At 39.7% G+C, this 19,457-nt stretch overlaps 1 protein-coding gene across 4 annotated transcripts in view; it reads left to right on the top strand.

Moving 5' to 3' along the window:
• The first annotated feature begins 399 nt into the window (after positions 1 to 399).
• STXBP6 (syntaxin binding protein 6) overlaps positions 400 to 19,457 on the top strand; it is a 104,459-nt gene continuing 85,401 nt past the window's right edge. For 3 of the 4 annotated variants that reach the window (XM_064658517.1, XM_064658514.1, XM_064658516.1), the window contains exon 1: positions 400 to 537. The gene's annotated coding sequence lies outside the window, so the exon portion shown is untranslated. The remainder of the gene's footprint in view (positions 538 to 19,457) is intronic. The other variant, XM_064658515.1, reaches the window with a different exon arrangement.

Raw genomic sequence — 19,457 nt, 5'->3', positions numbered from 1 at the left:
GCGGAGGGCGCACGCCGGACGCTCCCGTGCTGCCGCCGCCGCCAGCCCGGCTCCGCGGCGGCCCCGCGGAAACAGCGCGCAGCTCGCGATCGGCAGCGTTTGGGATTTGCTTGTTCCCTCCCTTCAGCAATCCCAAACTCCGTGTCAACGCGCTTATTTCCTCCTGCCTCCCAAACCAGCTTCCTGCCCGCGCTGCTGCTGCTGCTGCTGCTGTTGCTGCTGCTTCTCGCCTACCCCACCCGCCCCGCCGCGCCGCCGGTTCGCGGGCGGCCCGGGACGGTGGCGGCGGAGGCGGGGGGCGGCCCGCGGGCGGCCCGATTGGCGCAGCCGGCGCACGTGGGCCCGCCCTCTCGCCTCGGCGCTGGCAGCGCGGCTGCCGCGGCCGCGGGGCACGGCACGGCGGGGCTGGGCACGGCGGGGCAGGACAGAGGAGCGCACGGAGCTTTGCTCCGCGCGGGTCCCCGCGCAGGTCCCCGCGCACCACCCGCGGCACTGCGGCGAGAAGAGGTAGAGGAGCCAAGCGGAGCCTGCAGAAAGGTGGGTGTGAGGGCGGCAGTCGCTTGCTGCGGGTCGCGGTGGCCGTGGGGTGGGCGGGGGCGGCGTGCCCACCGGTTCCTTCGGAGCTGCGCCGCGCCCGGCGCGTTGGCGCTGCCGGCTGCCACGGCGCCCGCGGGAGGAGTTCTCCCAGGAGCGGGGCAGCGAGTTAACGATTAACTCCGCGGTGGCGTCCTCCGCCCCGACCCGGAGCCGGGAGCGCCTGGGCGCCCTAGGGGTGCTGGGCCGAGGCAGCTCTGCACCCTCGGGGCGAGACGCTGTTCCCGTGCCGCGGGCGGGGGCGGCCGCCGCCGGAGCTGCGGAGCTCAGCCGGGGCGGGCGGTGTGTCCGGCAGCGCAGCCCCTGCCCGCGCCGTCCGAGCGGTGGGAGCGGAGCGGCGGGGTGTCTCGGCCCTGCAGCCTCCCCGGCAGCAGGATTTGCTTGTACGGCGGCCCCACATTCCGCGTTGCCGGGAGCCGCTGGGCGAGTGGGGAAGAGCAGCACAGAACCGGCCAGCAAACGTTAAGCAGCTCTACGGGTCCCCTTCCAACACGATGTTTCAGGAGTAACCTTGACAGTGCAGTGAAACGGCCACTGCCACCATCCCCGCCTTCTGTTGGAACCAGCTTTGATAATGGAAAAGTAAAACCTACAATAGCTGTCGTCTTTATCCATTTGTGTTGTGCTGATGCTGAAGTCTGAAGTTCAAGGAAATATTTACCATTATTTAGAGAAATGTGGGGTTTTTTTCATCATATTGTGCCCCCTGTCAAGCAGAGGAGCTTAAGTTTTAGGAATTTCATCAGTTTGCAAACCTCTCTTTTTCTAAATATAAGCTGTCTTTTAGGAGATCTTCAACTTGACTGTTTTCCATTAGTGAGTCAGAGCTAGTGTTACTGCTTTTCATTGCTTGAACAGGCTTCACAGACCATGACACCTCTCTTAAGAGTTTTAAGAATTGTTGCTCATGTGATGGGGATCATCTGGGAACTCTGCCTAGTGTTACTGAGGCAGACAGGGCCTTATCTTTTTCCATCCTGAAATACTGGAAGATGGCAATAAGGTATCTTGTTTCTCTTTTGATTATGACATCTAATCAATGCTGTAGTTTCCAAGCACCCTTTAACTCTGGTTTTTTTCTGTAATGGTAGTAAGTTCTTTTAATGAGGCCCTAAGAACTCCAAACATGGTAGTTTGTTTTTTTTAAGTAATAAACACAGAAGAGATACTTGTGGTAGTTTGAGTGCAAGTAATCATGATGGTGAACTGGGATTTTTTTTTCCCCTCACCTTCTGTGAATATAAACTTACAACTTCTTGCCCCTAGGAAGAATGATCCCCTGTGGGGTTGATGTTAGTCTGCTTGATAAATTTCTTGAAAAAGTTACTTTCAGTGAAATGTTTTAGCATCTTTCTGCCTGGGGGAATGCAGTTATGGTGTAGTCATGCCACACTAATTTCCCTTCTGTATACTGTTGGTTTTTTATGAGAATATACCTTAAAAGTTGGATGGCACCTTTAAAGATGCACTAAGGGAAAACAATGAAAGTAAAAACTACTGTGACATTTTGAGGTAGATTCCCAAGGTGAAGGAATTTTCAGGTGGGAAAATAGCCTAGGAAGAATTGTACTGTGGAAAGTAAAGGGTGTTTTATACCTGAGTAAGAGTGTTTGCTGTGGAGACTGAGTTTGCTCTTTACTTGTACATGTTGATTACTCCTCTCCATTTCATTTATCTCCAAGTTTCTGACTGTGTCTCTAGGCATGGTCTGGATTTGAACATCTAGAATCAGGGAAGTGAGATAATAATATAGTAATATGTGCTATAGAAGGCCCAAGAGAGAAGTATTTTACATTTTTTTCTTCCAGATGTATTGTGTTCAGATCATCTCACTCTTGTGTGCATGTGGGGCATGTGCTATTTATAAAATCCTCGGTATGAAGATTTTCCTTTTTCCCTTTAGGTTGAATATTTTTTCTTTGCACTACTTCAAGCTACTAATACCAGAAGTTCACTTCTCAAGATAGATTCATCAATAGATACTTCTTGTGCTTGTATTGTTGTTACTAGATTAAAGTGTATGTTTTAGAGAATTTAAAAATACCTTTTTTAAAAAATGCTGCTTAGAAAACTATATGGGATGAGACATCTTCTATTTTATTATGAATAAAATTCTGTGAAATGCCAACTGGAAAATAGTAACAGTTAGTCCATTCTGGGGGGAGGCATGCTGTCTAAATAATAGTACATTTGTTCCTTTGTAATTTAATGTCTGTTTCCAGTGAATAGCTGGTAAGCTAATGTTGCCAAGGTTGTAAAAAAGTGTTTTAATCACAGTTTTGGAAGCCTGTATTTGGATAACATGATGGTAAGACAAACATGTCTTCTGTTTTTAATCAGACGGGAATGTTATAGCTAAAATGTGTACAGAGACAAGTCAAGTCCTTCAAGAGAACACTTAATTTGCCTAGTCTTTGATTGGTGGTCTCTAGGGATGTTGGGGATTTGAAAAATGGATGAACTAAAAAACCTTGGCATTAATTTGTGTAGTAGCCAGATATGCCAGTGTATTCATTAATATACTTTTGCATATGACTGCAGCAGGCAGTGCTAACTGTATAGAAGCATGTTTAAATTTAGGCTTTAGGGTTGTCTACTTCTTGTTGTTTTGAGTCAGGACATTCAAACTAGGGTTAATCTAGTATCTTATCAGTATTAACAAACAATGCCTGATTGTTTCTGGTGCTTCTTGTGTAGCGTTCCTTGGTTATACAGATCTTTAATATGGAACTACTAAACCTTTTTTTTTTTTTTAATCCCCAACAAATTTCTTAAACTTGGAGAAAAGGAGAGGAAAATAGTAGCAATAATTCAGACCAAAAAATATGTTTACAAGAGAAGGGACTATTGGTTTTCCTGCCCAAATAATGTCATGGAACATTTAGGCTGTGATGTTTTTGGCTGGTTTTAGGGGAGTGGGAAGAAGGACATTGCCTCTTACTGCCTTTTTATAACTCCGCTAGGTAATCTGCTAGCACTGAAATGAATGATGGTTTCTCAGGAGGCAAATGGATTTTTGAGGTTATATGTAGCAGAAATAAACTCATAAAATGTATTCATTCACTGGATAACTGAGGGCCAAAAAGAGACCAAACCATTTAACAAAATAATTGTATTCAAACTCTTTCAAAACTGCCATTACCCTCTCTCCATCCGAAAAATCTATTTCTGGTAGTATGTTTTCTTTTTCCAGTGTACGTTCGTTGGAGACTCAGTTGACTTTTGGCATGTGTTGTTCATTGTGGTGCTCTAGAGCTCATAGTTGAACGTTAAGCTGCCTTTTGTTCTGTCTTAAGCTTAGGCAGACATCCTCTGCTGAGGTCTTTGACACAGACAATGCTGTGGGGCTTCTTTGTTGTAAGTATAAAAGATAGCAATTCCTTTGCAAATGGGATAGCATACTTTCCCTTTCATAATTTTTCTTGGCATACAGTGTTGGGAAAAGATTCCTGCCATGCTGAAGGTCTGGGAGCAGTTTGGACCATAATGTTCCTGGAAGGGTGAGCTGTGTTCTTTAAAAGATAGCACTTGTATTGGATTTCTGTTGTTTGGAAGACCTTGGTTTATATATATGTGTATGTTTAATGTTGTCAGCCTCAGACTTTCACGTGTAGATAGTGGTAATGCAATGTCACTAGCCCAGGGGAAAAAATCTAGACATTTCTGTTCTGTAACATTTTGATTTCCTTAATAAAACAGGAGCATTGGGAGTGTTTAAGATTGCTCAGTGATGCAGAATTCTTACCAGTGGCTCTGAACGTGAGTTATTAGAAGTTTTACTGTGATTAACTGATATGAATTAAAGTCCAGCACTGAAAGCTGAACTTCTTTTTTCTTGCCCTTTAAATAAACTTCTGGTGTTTTCACTTCATTATCTCTTCTTAGAGCTTGGGTGTGTTTTTTATATATGTGAAGTTTCCAAGTAGCATAAAACACATAATGTAGTTATAGCCAGATCTGTTAATAATAGGGAAACCCCAAAATTACATTTATGTGTATGAAACACTTAGAATGGAGAGACTTTGCAAAGCAGGTTTCTGGATAGGTTGGGTTTTTCTTGTCTGTGCATAAACCAGTTCAATTAAACCTGTATCACTAATAAATAATAAACTTGTTTTGGATTAGATTTCAGTATAAGAAGTTCATCTACTACTTCAGTTAAGCTGAACCAAAATAAACACGGTTAAATTATTAATAAAGTTCTGCTGCTACAGAAACAATTCCTTTTGCTTGAAGCATCACCATAAGGTAAAATTGGAAATGTCACTTTGATAAAATTTGGTGTTTGCCTGCAATTCATCTGCAAAAAATAAATACTTACAGTTTTTTCTTGGTAATTGGGCTGACCAACAAGTTTGTTATTGATTCATTTTGGGTTTGGGTCTCCTTTTCAGAAGCAGTTCTGTCCTCTGCATGCAGGCTTCTGTATCTTGCAATTACTTGCTTACAGAACCCAAACAGTAATTCCCTAAGTTTACATACTGGTTTTTTTCAGTATTTTTCAGTTGCAAAATTGAAAAGTAATTCAGTTTTGTTTCTACCTCTCCGCTTGCTAGTGTATTTAAGAGGAGGGGAAGAATAAACAATTGGCCATATGCAATCCACACTTGGAAACTCCCTCTTGGTAATTAATAGAAGTAGTGGGATGTTCACAAGCTTCCTCTTGAATTGTTTGCCTTTGTGGGCGATTATCTCAGCATATCAGCTTTCTGTATTCACTTCAAGGAACACAGTGCTCAGTTCAACATCGTTAATCATATATAGAAACAAAGAATATGATCAGTTATTGACAGATTAAAATTACACTGTTAGAGTGAGTTCCTGTTAGTTCATTTATTTTCTTGAGCTTTTATGGCAGGCTCCTGACAGTGTAATAAAGTGTTCAAATGCTCTGATGTGCTCAGAGGTCAGTAACTAGTCTGTTAGCACCTTTATGACTTCAATATAAATATGGCAAAGAATTTTGTGGAGTGGGAATTTGTTCAATATAGGTTAACAATCAACTCTACCCTCTGATAGCATACACTTATTATTCTGTAGGATTCCATGTTGGGGCCTTAGTCTTTCAGGCAACATGCAGTGGAGAAGGGATGGATGCTCAGAGGAGATGTGCTTTGCTCATGCCTGGCAATGCAAAGGGACTTCTTTCTGACTTCCTCATGGCCATCAATTCCATCCTGATAGGCATCCACTGCAGATGGGCTCTGTACCTGTGGCCTTTGACACTTTTTTTCATTGAATGAAAGTTACAAGATGCAAGGAGACAAAAAAGTGTCTGGTATTTTTCCATAGAGAAGGACCAACAAAAGAATTTGTGTTCAGCTGCCCTTAGTCTCTTAAGGACAGATTTAAAGGTAGGTGTTGAAACTCAAAATTCATAAATTAGTTTTGTAATTTTAAAATCCATATGCTGAAGTGTTTGCCTGAACAAAGCAGTCTGACTTTGAAATACAAAAAAACCGTGAAGAACACAGAATCATAGAACAATTGAGGTTGGATGGGATCTCTGGAAGCCTTTTTTTTTCAGTTATATCACACCATTTTATTTAGAAGAAAAGCTGAGTTAAGATTAGCTTGTTTTGGACAGTGCTTTTGGGCACATGGTGTGATTCTTGGGGTTGTCTGTGCAGGACCAGAGGTTGAGTCTGATCCTGGAGGGTCCATTCCCACACAGGGTATTCAATAATTTGTTTTGGGAGATGTAGACAGGAAATTGCTGCTTGTAAATAGAGGCTCACTAGTTATGAGGGGATATCAAAGAAAGGAGACTTTGTTTTGTAGGGAGACAGCTGAGTGAGGTCAGAGAGGCATTAACAAATGGAATTGAGTTTGCTACTAGAACTGAAGTTTTCCTAACTTATGTTTTTTTGAGCCTTCTTAAATAGGAACCTTTTCAGAACCATCTTATATTGTGCCCAAGGTATTTATTTTTGTCTTGATCAGTATGGAAGTTCACTTTCAGTGTGTTCTGTGGGCAACAATTATTCTTGACTGATTTTAGTAAAACTCACAACTTAAGAGAATTGAAATAATGTGTCAGTTGTTCATTTAAATTTTGAAAACATCAATTTTACTGTAGCCTGTGCACATTTGCAGCTGTTCAGAAGTGACTGTCAGAGAAGCAAAGTGATTCAACGCCATATGAAGTGCTGGATGCTTCTTACATCGCTGCTAATGTAGTATGATCTATATTTGAAAAACGTAAGCAAGAGTGAATGTTTTAAATATTTTTTTCTGGATGACAAACTAGTTTGGCTATGATATCAGAATGAGGTTGCTCTAAGTTAGGGTATTTGGATTGCTTTCAATTTACCAGGACCTGAAATACACATACAGAAATTTGTGATTTAAGTGTGTGTTTTGAAGTTTCAGACTTTATTTAACTCCAGTGGAAACTAAAGGCTGTAGTTGACTTCACTGAGACTTGAACAGAGCAACTAGACATGCTTTATCCCATGGAGTTGCCTTCTTTTTCTATTTCCTATGCATTTAGTTAGGCTTCAAACATTTATTTAATATGTAACTGTGGGACTTAAGTGACATGTTTCTTAGATACTAAGGTCATAGTTACAGTACATAATCTATTCTTGAAATACCCAAATCTAAGATTAAGGATTTTTCTTAGGTGATTGGTTTTATCTTGCAAAATTGTTAATTAACTTGCAGTTTAGACACAGATTGCATTTGTGATTCAATCTGGGCTTAAAATTGGAGTCTTTTATGTCAATCCTTGCATTGACTCTTGTGAGTCAACACTCTCTACTTTAGGTACATGATTATCCCGTGACCTGAGATGTCCATGTTTCCTGTCTAGTCAGAGGAAGGAGTTTGAAGCCCTGAAGGCATAAATTGCAGCATTATAGTTTCACAAAATAGTAATGACATTACTTCAGTAGGCAGTATTAAAAAGCATGAACAGAAATAGCTTTTATGTGAGTTGAGAGTAAGGCAATACAATTTTGTGACTGTACCGTGTTAGCTGAAGCAGGCTATGTCTGTTGGGTTACAGCTCATCATGGCACATGACTGTCCTTGCATGCCCCAATTTATCAAGGTGATACTGTATTGTGGATGGTTCTTGTCCTCAGCCCAGGGGATTAGTTGCATGGGGATGTCTCTTGAGAAAGCTTTGTGAAGGTAAGATTATTGATTATCTCTGAAATTCCTCAGGATGAAGTTAGGACCTGTAACTTAATTTAATGGTGTGATGGAATCTCAAATATGACATTTAACATCTTAAAATAAAGATAAATCCCATGTGTCCAATGATTTAACTCAGAGCACTTATCTGACCAAAGGTTAATATGCCAGCCCCTAAAGGATTAAGAAACCAATATGTGTATACCTTGATTAAAGAATCTAGTAGATGCGAGCTATGTAAAGGGCACCTTCAGATCCTCAGAAGAATTACATAAAAAGCTAGTTTAAAGTTCTATTCAGTTGTTAGACAGTGTTTCATTTTAGGGAACAAAAAGTAGGCTATTAAAATATTTTAAACTTTGGTAACTTTTAATTATTTTTTTTTTTGGTAAAAATTATACATCTTAATCTACTAAAAAAAAAACTTTAAAGATAACATCTGCCAGCTAAGAAATGTCTTGATTCTATTTACTTTATTCCATGAAAGAAAAACATATATGTGTGTATAATTTACATGTGATGCGTGTACATACACCCTCCCTCCCCCAGTGGATTTAGTCATATCATATAAACAACACTGCCTTAAACTGGTTTTTTTTTTTTTGGATGGTTGTTCTCGTGAAAGAGACAATAATGTTTTGAAGTGAGAGTAGAAGTGCTTATGATGGTTCCAGATATCTATGAGTCTAACCCTGCTTCTAGTTACTTCTGTATAAATCTTTTCGTTCTTATAGAAACAACTGCTTACTTGTGAAAGTGGGCAGGTCTGGGCTGAGACAAGGCTTCTTCCTGTTGTCCTTCCGCACTCCTATTAGGGAGGTAGTAAGAACATGTTTACAACTCTGCTTTCTGTTTCTTGCAACTAGTTTATTAGGGAGCTGACTTGGTTTTCTGGATATTTGTGTAAGTAAAACTGGGAATTTTCCAGTAATATCAGACATTTGTTTATTTCAAATTTGTCCCCTATGGAAGCTTGTGAGGCAGGGTATAGTCAAGATGCTGAAATAGCTTGTGATTAGTTGCTTGTTTCAAACGGTAATAGCTGATACCTTCAAACTATAACTTAAAAATACTGACTGTTTTTTTGTGTGAAAGTAGTCTTGTTACTTATTTAAAGCTAACTGTGCAGTTTCATTTTTTTTGTTCTTTGTATTCCATTTAAGTTACAGTGAAAAGTGCAGGAATGGATTGTCTTTGCCAAGTAACCCAGGTACCACTTTGAGTGCTGTGTTAGGCTTCCTTATAGCCCTCTCTGAGCAGTGATCAAGCTGAGGAATGCAGTTGTGCAACTCTAACACAGACCTGGTTGTCCCACAAGTGCTTAGCAGATGCTGAACTCTCCCATACATCCCTGAGCTGGGTGTGGCAAACCCTCATTTGCTGCTGAAGGAAATGACCTAAAGTTAGTTTTATAAGGTCATATTCTAAGGTAAAACTGTGATAATAATGCATTTCTAGTTCCTTTTTTATAGATTATCAGTGTATCAGACTTTTAAGCAATTTGGTGAAAGACTTGTGATCAACTCAGTGTGCATTTGAAGTACCTGCAGTATTAGAATTTGTGAATTTATACCATGGAGAATCTTGCCCAGTGTTTAACACAAACTTCTTCCTCTTTCCAGTTTATAACAAACCTTATACTTAGGTTTCTAAAGTAAAACAGGCAGTGATGTATGTGGAACTGTTTTTCTATCTCTTTCATTGTGCACCTGTTGTGTCTTCCTCTGGAGTCTGACATAGTTCGTGCATGTGCCCTGCACATAATCTGTGCACGTCTCTACACAGAAGTAAATGAAATTTCACAGGTGGAGCAATAAAAGCCACCCTTGTGAAGGTGTACTGTGTGGGTATTTCTGGGGGACCTGGTTTGGTAGCCAGTTACATGAGTGCATTTACTCACTTCCTGCTAGTGACAAAGCATTAAATCCTGGGTTATTTTTCTATATGTACTCCCCACTAGGTGGATTTTTTTCATGTTCTTACAGCATAGGCATGTCTGAGCTTCAAGATGTGCCCAGTTTTGACGTGAGTACTCATATTTATTTTTTTCATTTTCATTTAAACATTTGCCCTTTCTCCCTCTCCAAAAGGTTGGTATGAGGTAGGGTTGACAGTTGATGTCTGTTACGACTTTGAAGGGACTTTGTTCTTCTCATAGAGGGGTAAGTACTTAATTTTGCTTGCAATAAGAGGAAAATCCTTTTTTTTTTCATTCAGTGAGCAACCCTGAGGAGGGGGTAGTAGGGATCAGAAAAGTAGAAAACAAACTGTGATATAATGTATTGTAGTAAGTTATTCTGAATAAACTTTTCTGGAAAGGTGTTTATCTGATTATTGAACCAGTAGCACTGGTTCAGCTGTCCTCCTTGCACAAAGGCTCAGCTGTGTCTAGTCTCTGTCTAATATCACTCTTTGTTTTCTGCCTTTATAATTTTGTCTGTTTTTTCAGCATTTCTCATTATTTCTCATCCTCTTGACCTTTTTATGTGTCTTTAATCATGAGGCTTCTCTCTTTCAAACCTCATTTAACAGTTCCCTTGGACTTCTTAAGGAACTTCATATGTGTATATTTCCCTGCTGTGCATCACCTTAAACGTTAGCTTTGGCATCTTTGGACAAAAAACTTTGACTAGAGATTGACTTCCATCATTGATAGGTGAGTTCTCACCTTTCCTCATGTTCTTATTTCCTTATCTAAATAATCATACTTTTCTAGCTTGTCTTAGAAACAAGATAACTTTTGGGGAGAGTAAGATGTGACCCAGGTGACTGGAAAAGGGGAAACATTGCACCTACCTTCAAAAAGGGTGGAAAGGAGAACCCTGAGAACTACTGATCTGTCAGTCTCACCTCTGTGCCTGGGAGGGTCATGGAACAGATCCTCCTGGAAGCTCTGCTGAGGCACATGGAGAACGGGAAGGTGATGTGGAACATCCAGCATGGCTTCACCAAGGGCAAGTCCTGCCTAACCAACTTAGTGGCCTTCTGTGATGGGGTGACTTAATCAGTGGACAAGGGAAGGGTTACAGATGTCATTAATGGACTTCTCTAAAGCCTTTGACACAATCCCCCACAACATCCTTCTCTCTAAATTGGAGAGAGATGAATTTGATGAGTTGGACTGTTGGATGGATAAGGAATTGGTTGGATTTCATGAGGTTTAATAAGACCAGGTGACAGGTGCTGTTCTGGGGTGAGGGCAGCCCCTAATATCAATACAGACTGGGGCAAGAGCAGATCGAGAGCAGCCCTGCCGAGAAGGACTTGGGGATGCTGGTGGATGAGAGGCTGGACATGAAGTGGCAATGTGACCTTGCAGCCCAGGAAGCCCATCGTGTTCTGGGCTGCATCACGAGAACCATGTCCAGCAGGTTGAAGGAGGAGATTTTGCCCCTATGCTCTGCTCTGCTGAGACCCCACCTGGAGTACTACATCCAGCTCTGGAGTCCTCAGGACAGGAAGGACACTGACCTGCTGGAGTGAGTCCAGATGAGGGCCACCAAGATGATTAGAGGGATGGAGCACCTCTCCTATGAGGAAAGGCTGAGAGAATTGGGATTGTTCATCCTGGAGAAGAGAAGGTTTGGGGTGACCTAATTGCAGCCTTCCAGTACCTGAAGAGAGCCTGCAAGAAAAATGGAGAGTGACAGGACAAGGGGGAATGGCTTTAAACTGAAAGAATAGTTTCAAATAAGGTATTAGGAAGAAATTCCTAATAGTGGTGGGGCTCTGGTCGTTTAGAGAAGTTGTGAATGCCTCATCCTTTGAAGTGTTCAGGGCTGGGCTGGATGAGGATGTGAGCCTGGTCTAGTGAAAGGTGTCCCTGTCCACGGCAGAGGAGGTGGAACTGGATGATCTTTAAGGTCCCTTCCAGCTCAAGCCATTCCATGATTCTATGATTTACTTTGTATCTTCCATTTCTCTCTAATTTCCTTTTTCTTCCCTTTCACAATGTTTCTTTATCGTTCTTATGAGAGTTGAATACTTTAAATGAAACAATGAAGTTATTGATGATTAGGGATAAAGGTAAGTGTTCTGTAAATGCCACTAATATGTACTGGATCTTTCCAGATATGTTATTACAGTCTGTGCAACACACGTTGAGTAAATAATAGGTGTTATGAATAAATGCTTTTAAATTAGCAGGGCTGGATAACTTGTATCAGAAAATCTTACAATGAAAAGCTGGAAGAAGTGTATATAGAATAAGGAAGGACACTGGAATTATATTAGACAGAGAATTAAATGGTTGCTTCTTATGCTGTAGTGAAACAAAAGAAGCTAATGCTCTGCCAGTTCTAAAGGGTCACTAAAAATAAGAAAAAGACAAATTCGAGGTGGTGGATGGTTGTTTGCCTCAAGAGTACAGTGCTGGCAAGTCTAATATATATACTTTAATACTGTATTTAATAAAGTGTAAAATTTGAGCACTGTACATTCAAAGCCACAAGAAATACATCCATTAGTTATCTTTTAATCTTTCATTGGAAGGAGCAATTGTGGGATTATCTGTATAACAATCCTTGATTGATTCCAGATGGAAATCTTCCGATTATGTTTGGGGTTCCTATGAAATTGTTCTTTTCTACAGTAATAAAATAGTCTCTCTTAAGTATATAAATGATGCTAGAATTGTTAAACTGAGTGAGCAACTAAAAATAATGAGCTGCAAAGATTTCAAAGTATGCTTCCGATTATTAGGGCTATACCCACAGATATCCTTATCTGGAAAAACATCTATTGCTTTCTTTACTTGCTGTGCAGATGACCATACAAAAGATTCCTCTTTGAAGAATGAGATGTCACTAGGCATAGTAGCTAAAAGCACAGAACATACTTAACTCTTTCTTTCTCAATCCTTCTCTGTCATGAGGATTTAGAAGCAGCTCTTAAAATGATGTAGCTTTTGACAAATTAGTATCCTTGTAAAAATTAGATGAAAGCCTTTTAAGAAGTTGTAAGAACAATATTTGTATCATGTGCTGTGTGCCTACACTCATGGCTCCTTTATTATAGATGCTGATTTTTCCAGAATTGCCTGTCTGTTCTTGCAATCCTTCCTGTATGAAAATTTCTTGGAGAGACAGAAGGTTCTCAAATACTAATAGATCCTGTAGCCCATAACATTTGCAAATGAAATGCTTCTTTCTTTCTTCAGACAAATGGAGTAATTCTAATTGTTCTTTTTTGAAAGCAAAAAACCTCTGAGCTTCTCTCCCCTCTCCCCCTGCCTTCCTCACCATCTCCCCTGAGTATTTTGGGATATTAACTTTAAAATTGTAGTTGACTCCTTTTTTTTTCTTCTTCGAAAACTTTGTAACATATAGACAGGGATAATAAAGATTTTTAAGTCCTGCAATCCTGATAGTATCCCACTTCTTAAAAAGCATTCAGTGCTATTGGAATCTTGATGGAAAACATCTGAACTTCTGGAAGACAAGATTCAGCTACCTTAGCAATGAATGGCCAGAAGAAAGCATATATGGATACCCATTTAGGGTAAGACCATATTAAGGATGTTATTTAGTGGTTCTCCTTTTTTGAAACTTCCCTGCCTATCTGTATGTGTTGTGTTTCATCGGTGGCCTACTGTATCTGTCATGCTGAATATCATCTTTAGTTTATATTTTGGCTCAGTGTCACTCCTCAAATACTTACTGTACACATTGCACATAAACTTGCTATTAAGAAAAAGCCCAAACATATTAATGTTTCTCATATCTGCCAAGGCTTGAATTCAAACCTTTGAGTTTCAGTTTGTTTGGTTTTTTTTTTTGCTATGGCTTGAGAATCAGTTATGAAATTGCAGGTCCTGCTTTTACCCGAGGTGTGGACAAAGATGGATGAATTCTGTAAGCCATTTAGTCTGTTTAAAGGCTAAAACTTGCTGAATTCAAATGTCAAAAAGTTAGTGTTATAAGGGTAACGTAATAGCTAGTACTTACCAGAGTTAGGAAGAAAAAAGTGAACGTGTGCGAAATCGAATGAACTGCCTTATTTTCTCTGGGGAGTATGGGAAATTTTGTGTTTGATTGAATTTCTTTGTTTTTGTCTTTTATTTATACTGTGTTTAATGTATTTTATTAGTGATAATATCTACAGTAAAATGCATGGCTGAATCCTCCTTACATAATGGGAGAGCTATGGGAAGAGCTGTTAAATATAAGTAATTGTCTGTGAGGCTTTAACTACCTGTCCTGAAGATTTCTCTCAGGGATTTCTCCAGTTGTTGAACATAATGAGCACAGAACCTCATTAACTTTAAAGATACTTCTGTGCATCACAAAACTCTGAGTCTCTGTTGAATGTATGACACTTATGGGTTTTCTTCCTCTTGGCGGAGGACATTTCTGCTTTCTTGTAAGTCTGTCCTGTCACTGTTGCACACTTGTCTTCATACAAATTAGTAGGACTTCCCTTCCTTTTCTTCTCTTCTTTCCTCCTCAGTTTTCCTTCTCCTTGTCCTGGTGTCATGTACTTGGATTGACTTTCTTTTATCTCCTGTTCCCTCCCTTCACCAAATTTTATATGGGCATGAGTGGTTAAAAAGACTGTAGTTGCAGCAGGATGCTCACTCAGGTTAGAGCATGATTAGTGTGAAAGATTAATATTAAAAGATGATTTCAAAGAAAGAAAAGTGTGAAGCTACCAGCAAAAAAGTGTAAAACCTTGATGTTTAACAAGATGTAGAATGCCATGTGTATTGCAGTGAAGAGTATTGATCACAGAAGAATATTAGTAACAGTGATCTGAATAAGATTTTAACAATTTTAGAACAAGATTCTAGTTGATGCAAATTTGTTTAAAAGTACTTTCCTTCTGACTTCAGTGTACATTGTCACATTTCTCTAGCCTTCCCACTGTATTGTAACAGGGCTTACACCCTGAAGTTAAACCATTTTTCTTTTCTTTCAGAAATGAATAAAGAGGGAATTGTGTTTCTGGTGAAGATACCTCTAGAGCTGTGTGCCAGGAAATACTAGATCTGAATTGTTCTTATTGCAGATGTGAAAAGGCATCAGAGCAATAAATAGTTCTACTGTATAGCAGGAAAGACAGATAAAGGACAGTAAACATTTGAGTTTGATCTTGAATTTAATTTACAGAGTTTATTTAACAAGGCTGCCTGCTTTTGTTATAGAAGAACAGGAACTTCAGGCGATAATAAGGTGAGTAGCAATTTGAGTTTCTATTTATGCCTTCCTCAGGTGTTTGTTCGTTGAGCTTACTGGGTGTCAAACGCCTTGAAGCAGTTATGTATATTTGCAAAAGCTAGAAGGAATACTTCATACATTTGAATACTCAGCTTACATTTGTACGTATTTTAGGAAAGCTGATAGATCTCAGAGTAAACTTACTGGGCAGCAAATGTGCTGGTACAGTGAAAACACATCTCCTCAGTGTGAATACAGCTGTACAAGCTGGCTTCTTGACTACTGGGAAATAAGATCCTGAGAAGAGTGAGCTCTCCTAACAGAAGGCAGAGAAAACCTGGTGATGTTTGAAGGACCTAGTTCTTTCTCTCTGTGTGTGAAACATAATTAGCATTGTCTGTGCAACACAAGGCAGGAACAACCTTCTTGTGACAGCTTCAGAGGCCATGCTGACTAGGTTTGAAAATAAAATCCTATAATCCTCAGTTGGAATGATAGTGTAGCCAGGGAATAGGGCTGAAGTCTTAATTTGGTTGGGGTGTTGACAAATATGAGAATGACTAGAAAATTACATAGGCTTGAAAGGAAGATGAAATTCATCTTTCATCATCAATTACAGCGGAAATAGCCAGAATAGCGTGTTAATTTCAAGTGAACTGTTCAGTGTTGATTTTAAAAGCCCCGAGATATGTAAAACCACATGTCTGTTCATGAAGCCTGGGTAACTTGAAGTTGTGAGTGTTGTTCTCCCTTTTACCTACACCCCCTCCATTCATATTTTGAAATTATGTGGGATTGTACCACCACCTTCAGTTGTGTGATTGCAGTGTTGTAGGTTTCCCCCTCCCCCCTCTCCTTAAATAAAGGTAAAGAAAATGAGGTAATTACTATTCTCATTGAAAATGTGTTGTTAAGTAATAATAATGAGGGCATTTTATTAAAGCTGTAAAACTGTCCTAGATCTCCCTCACATGAAAATATTGTTCTTCAAACAAATCTGAAATACTAAAACCTGCAGTCTACCACTGTATTTGAACTGGAAGATACAGGCTCAAAGATCTGGTTAGTGTTGGTTTTTGATACTAAGTTTATATAAGAAATGGCAGTTGGTCATTTCTTTGCTACTCCTTCTTCAGGGAACACACCCAAAAAGCCAATAAATGCAAGCTTATGTGGATCAGAGTAGGTAATATTCCAAGGTTATGGCATTCAGATCCAACACTTTGCTTCTAATGCCTTTTCTTCTGTAAAGCCTGCGTAGTGCTGCCCCTTCCCCCCAACAAAAAAACCAGAAAAACCACAAAAATTGCATACTGAAGATCCATGAATTGGGAATTTGATAAATGATTTAATATCCTATAATTAGCTAAAATCAGTATCACTTTTGTGTATCCAGGTTGTGGGATAAAATTTGCAGATTTGAATTGTTTAAGACATTCCTCAAAAGTATATCAAAGTGGTAAGCACAGGACAGGAGTTACGGCTCAGCTGAGTTGGAGTAGAGGAATTGAACAGAATGCAGTACTGTGCTGAAAAAAAAAAGTATTTTCATTTTGTGCCTGGATTATCATAATAATTTTAGAGAATGTTGGTGCTGATTTAGCATGGAGGCGAACTTTTTTTCTCGAACTGCATAATGAAAGGAAACATTGCAGTAAGAGACAGACCATTCCTGGCAGACACAGGAATTATTACTATATTGCTCAAGTTGATTGGATGATTTGTTGTTTTTTTTTTCCTTTCTGAGGTGGATGTGGTGGTTCCTCTTGTAGAAGACTTCTGAGATCTTTTGTTAATATGTGCAACAGTGAGAGTGCCAGGAAATGGTTCTCTAAAAATGGTTCTCTTAAGGCAATCAAATGCTTCATTGAAAGCAGTTTCTTTTAATCTACAAGTCAGTAGGCATCAATCCCGTTTAGTGGTTTGAGTTTTAGAAGAGGAGCATTAATGTCACACTGAAGCTTGCATAATACCGGTGATAGCTGCCTAATGCACACTATTTCTATGGGCAGCCCTAAATTTTAGACTTCACTGGTAGTGCAGATACTATACATCATTCACTAGAAACAGAAATGGATCCCCTTTTCTACTTTTTTGAGTGACTGAAGAAAGGCCATTTGCCTGCCATTTTCCACCAGTGGCCACAGCACTGTTCCTAGCTATTTCTAATTTAGCAAAACAAATTTATGAAGGTAATCAAAGAAAGGCCATTTTGAAACAGAGCAGGAAGAGAAGGCAGTTTTCCCCTATGGATACTTGTCATTACACCCAAGTGTGAACAGCTTGGAAATCTGATCTCTGCTTATGGGTTTTCTTTTTCCCTTCCCCCCCCCCTTTTTTTTTTCTTGGTTTAATAGCTGGAGACAAACCATGTTAACTCCTCTGTCATCATATGTGGAAATGCTGCCTCAGAAAAAAAAATGGGAAGAGGGAAACTTATGTGGGACAGCAGAAAGACATTATTTATGAATGTGAGCTTCCTAATCCAGTGTTTTATTTCAGTATGCTTCCAGTTTGCATCTGTTTATGTACCTGGAACAGAATTACCACTCATTACTTTAAGGTTGACCATTCAATTTTTTTTGTTTTTAATTGTATTTTGGAGCACTTTATGTTATTAAACCACTTGTTAGCCCAAAATGCTACTGTTAGTCAGTGAAATTCATCATATCTTTTGCTTCTTTGATTTAAAGGAAGAAGTGTGTTCTCTGCTCAGAGATGGCCTCTTTGTTTTGTGTAATTGTGCTAGAAGGTGGTAACTGGCGCCTTTTTCATACAATTTAAGGATGCCTTGTAATGAATTTCCTTTGCCGTTCTTCAGGGTAACTAATTCACACATTCGGTAATTCACAAGAAACTGAAAGGAAGTTACATGGAATATTACATAGCTGTTTGTCTTCTGGCAGTGCTTAGCAAGCGTATTTCATAATCCCAGAAATTCCATTTAGTCTAAGCCTAATTTTGGAAAAGAGGGAAAACTGGTTGTTTCTGTCTGGAACTTGCTCGATACAAGACAAGCAAGCTAACTCTGTACCTAAAGGCATGTAATTTGTGTTTGAAAAAATTAATAACCATAAGGAGAAATTCAGTATGAGTTGGAATCTTAGGTTTTTCATTTGATTTCAACTGTCACTGAAGACTGACTACTTTCATTTGTTGCTTCACCTAATCTCTCTATGAATATGCTCTAACCATGTCTCTGGTTTCCTTTTGGGAATGCTTGATGGCTCTCATTGTGGATTTTACTTGAGTGAAAATGACAACTTGAGTATAAATGACAGTTTTCAAATCCACTTTTAAATAGACACAAATTTTGTCCAATTCCTCATAAATTGCATTAATCCCCTTGCATTGTTTTTATGTGTCTGTGCAATGTCTTCAGCAACTGCAAAGGAGTCTGTCTTAAAACACTTGTCAGCATCACCATTTATCATTTGTGCATCGTACTACCTGTGGTTTGCTGCTACAGTGCTAATCTCTCCTAGCGTGGATGCGTGTGACTTATGAGTCTGTTGCATACTTTTATCCTGCATGTAAGCCCTGGAGTTACCTCATGCTTATGTGTCACAAGCACGGGCATGAACCTGGTGTGTAATATGGAATGCTCAAGTAAGGGAGGAATGCTTGGTGGAGCAACATAATTCAGCATGGCGCAAACAGGACATGTCCGTCTGTCAGACATGAGCTGTATATTCTGAAACCAGTACAAATAAATAGTCTTCTTGTGGATGGACAGTGGTTTAATCTGTCAAATACTAGATGACAGGATTATCAACTGCTAAATAGAAAGCTCTTACTTTTTTGTTTTAAATTTGGATTTAGAAGATTTAGATCTATATTTCTTCTAATGCTGTTCAAACTAATACATCAACACATGGACAATAGTCTCTGGTTTTGGAATGTCAGATTACTATTTTCATTACTAGTTTTTAATGCATTTATGCACTTTGGCAGTGTCTAAGCAGTTACTTCTATTATTCATGACCTATTATATTTGAATAATCAGGAATTTTTATTGACACAGGTATGATGTGTTGGGCTGTCTAATTATCCTACTGTTGATGAAGTAGTTATCTTGTTATCTTAGAGTGGAAGAACTGGCAAGGCTTGACAGGTCCTTGGCTCCAATCAAATTTGGATTTCTGGCCAGTGTCACTGAAACAATTTTTTAACGTGCTCTTATTAGACTAGAATTGCTTGTATCATTTTTCTTTTCCACTAAATCTCAGCTCAGAACTTGTCAGCAGGACTAAGTATGTTCTTGCAATGCTGGTGAGTGTTTCGAAGAATGTCATTAGTCACTTTGTCTCTGTGCATTGAGGCTTGCCTACAGGAGGTGTGGTGACTAAGGGATATGGTGTAGCCTTTCTAGGTCAAAGTCAAATCAGGCTGCTGCTGTCATTCTGCAGAAGTTTTGCAGCCCTTCCTCTGAAGATCTGCAGTTCTGAAGTCCTCGCTGCCCTTGCTAACCACAAATAAGCACAGACTTTGATTCAGTGGTATAGCTTTTCAGATGCATGCTGTCTTCTTTCCCACTGCTGAGCTGGGCAGTCTCTTGCATAATTACCT

Source organism: Pseudopipra pipra, chromosome 6, assembly GCF_036250125.1.
Source record: "Pseudopipra pipra isolate bDixPip1 chromosome 6, bDixPip1.hap1, whole genome shotgun sequence".
NCBI classification, from domain to species: domain Eukaryota; kingdom Metazoa; phylum Chordata; class Aves; order Passeriformes; family Pipridae; genus Pseudopipra; species Pseudopipra pipra.
This window is presented reverse-complemented; position numbering and strand designations above follow the sequence as displayed.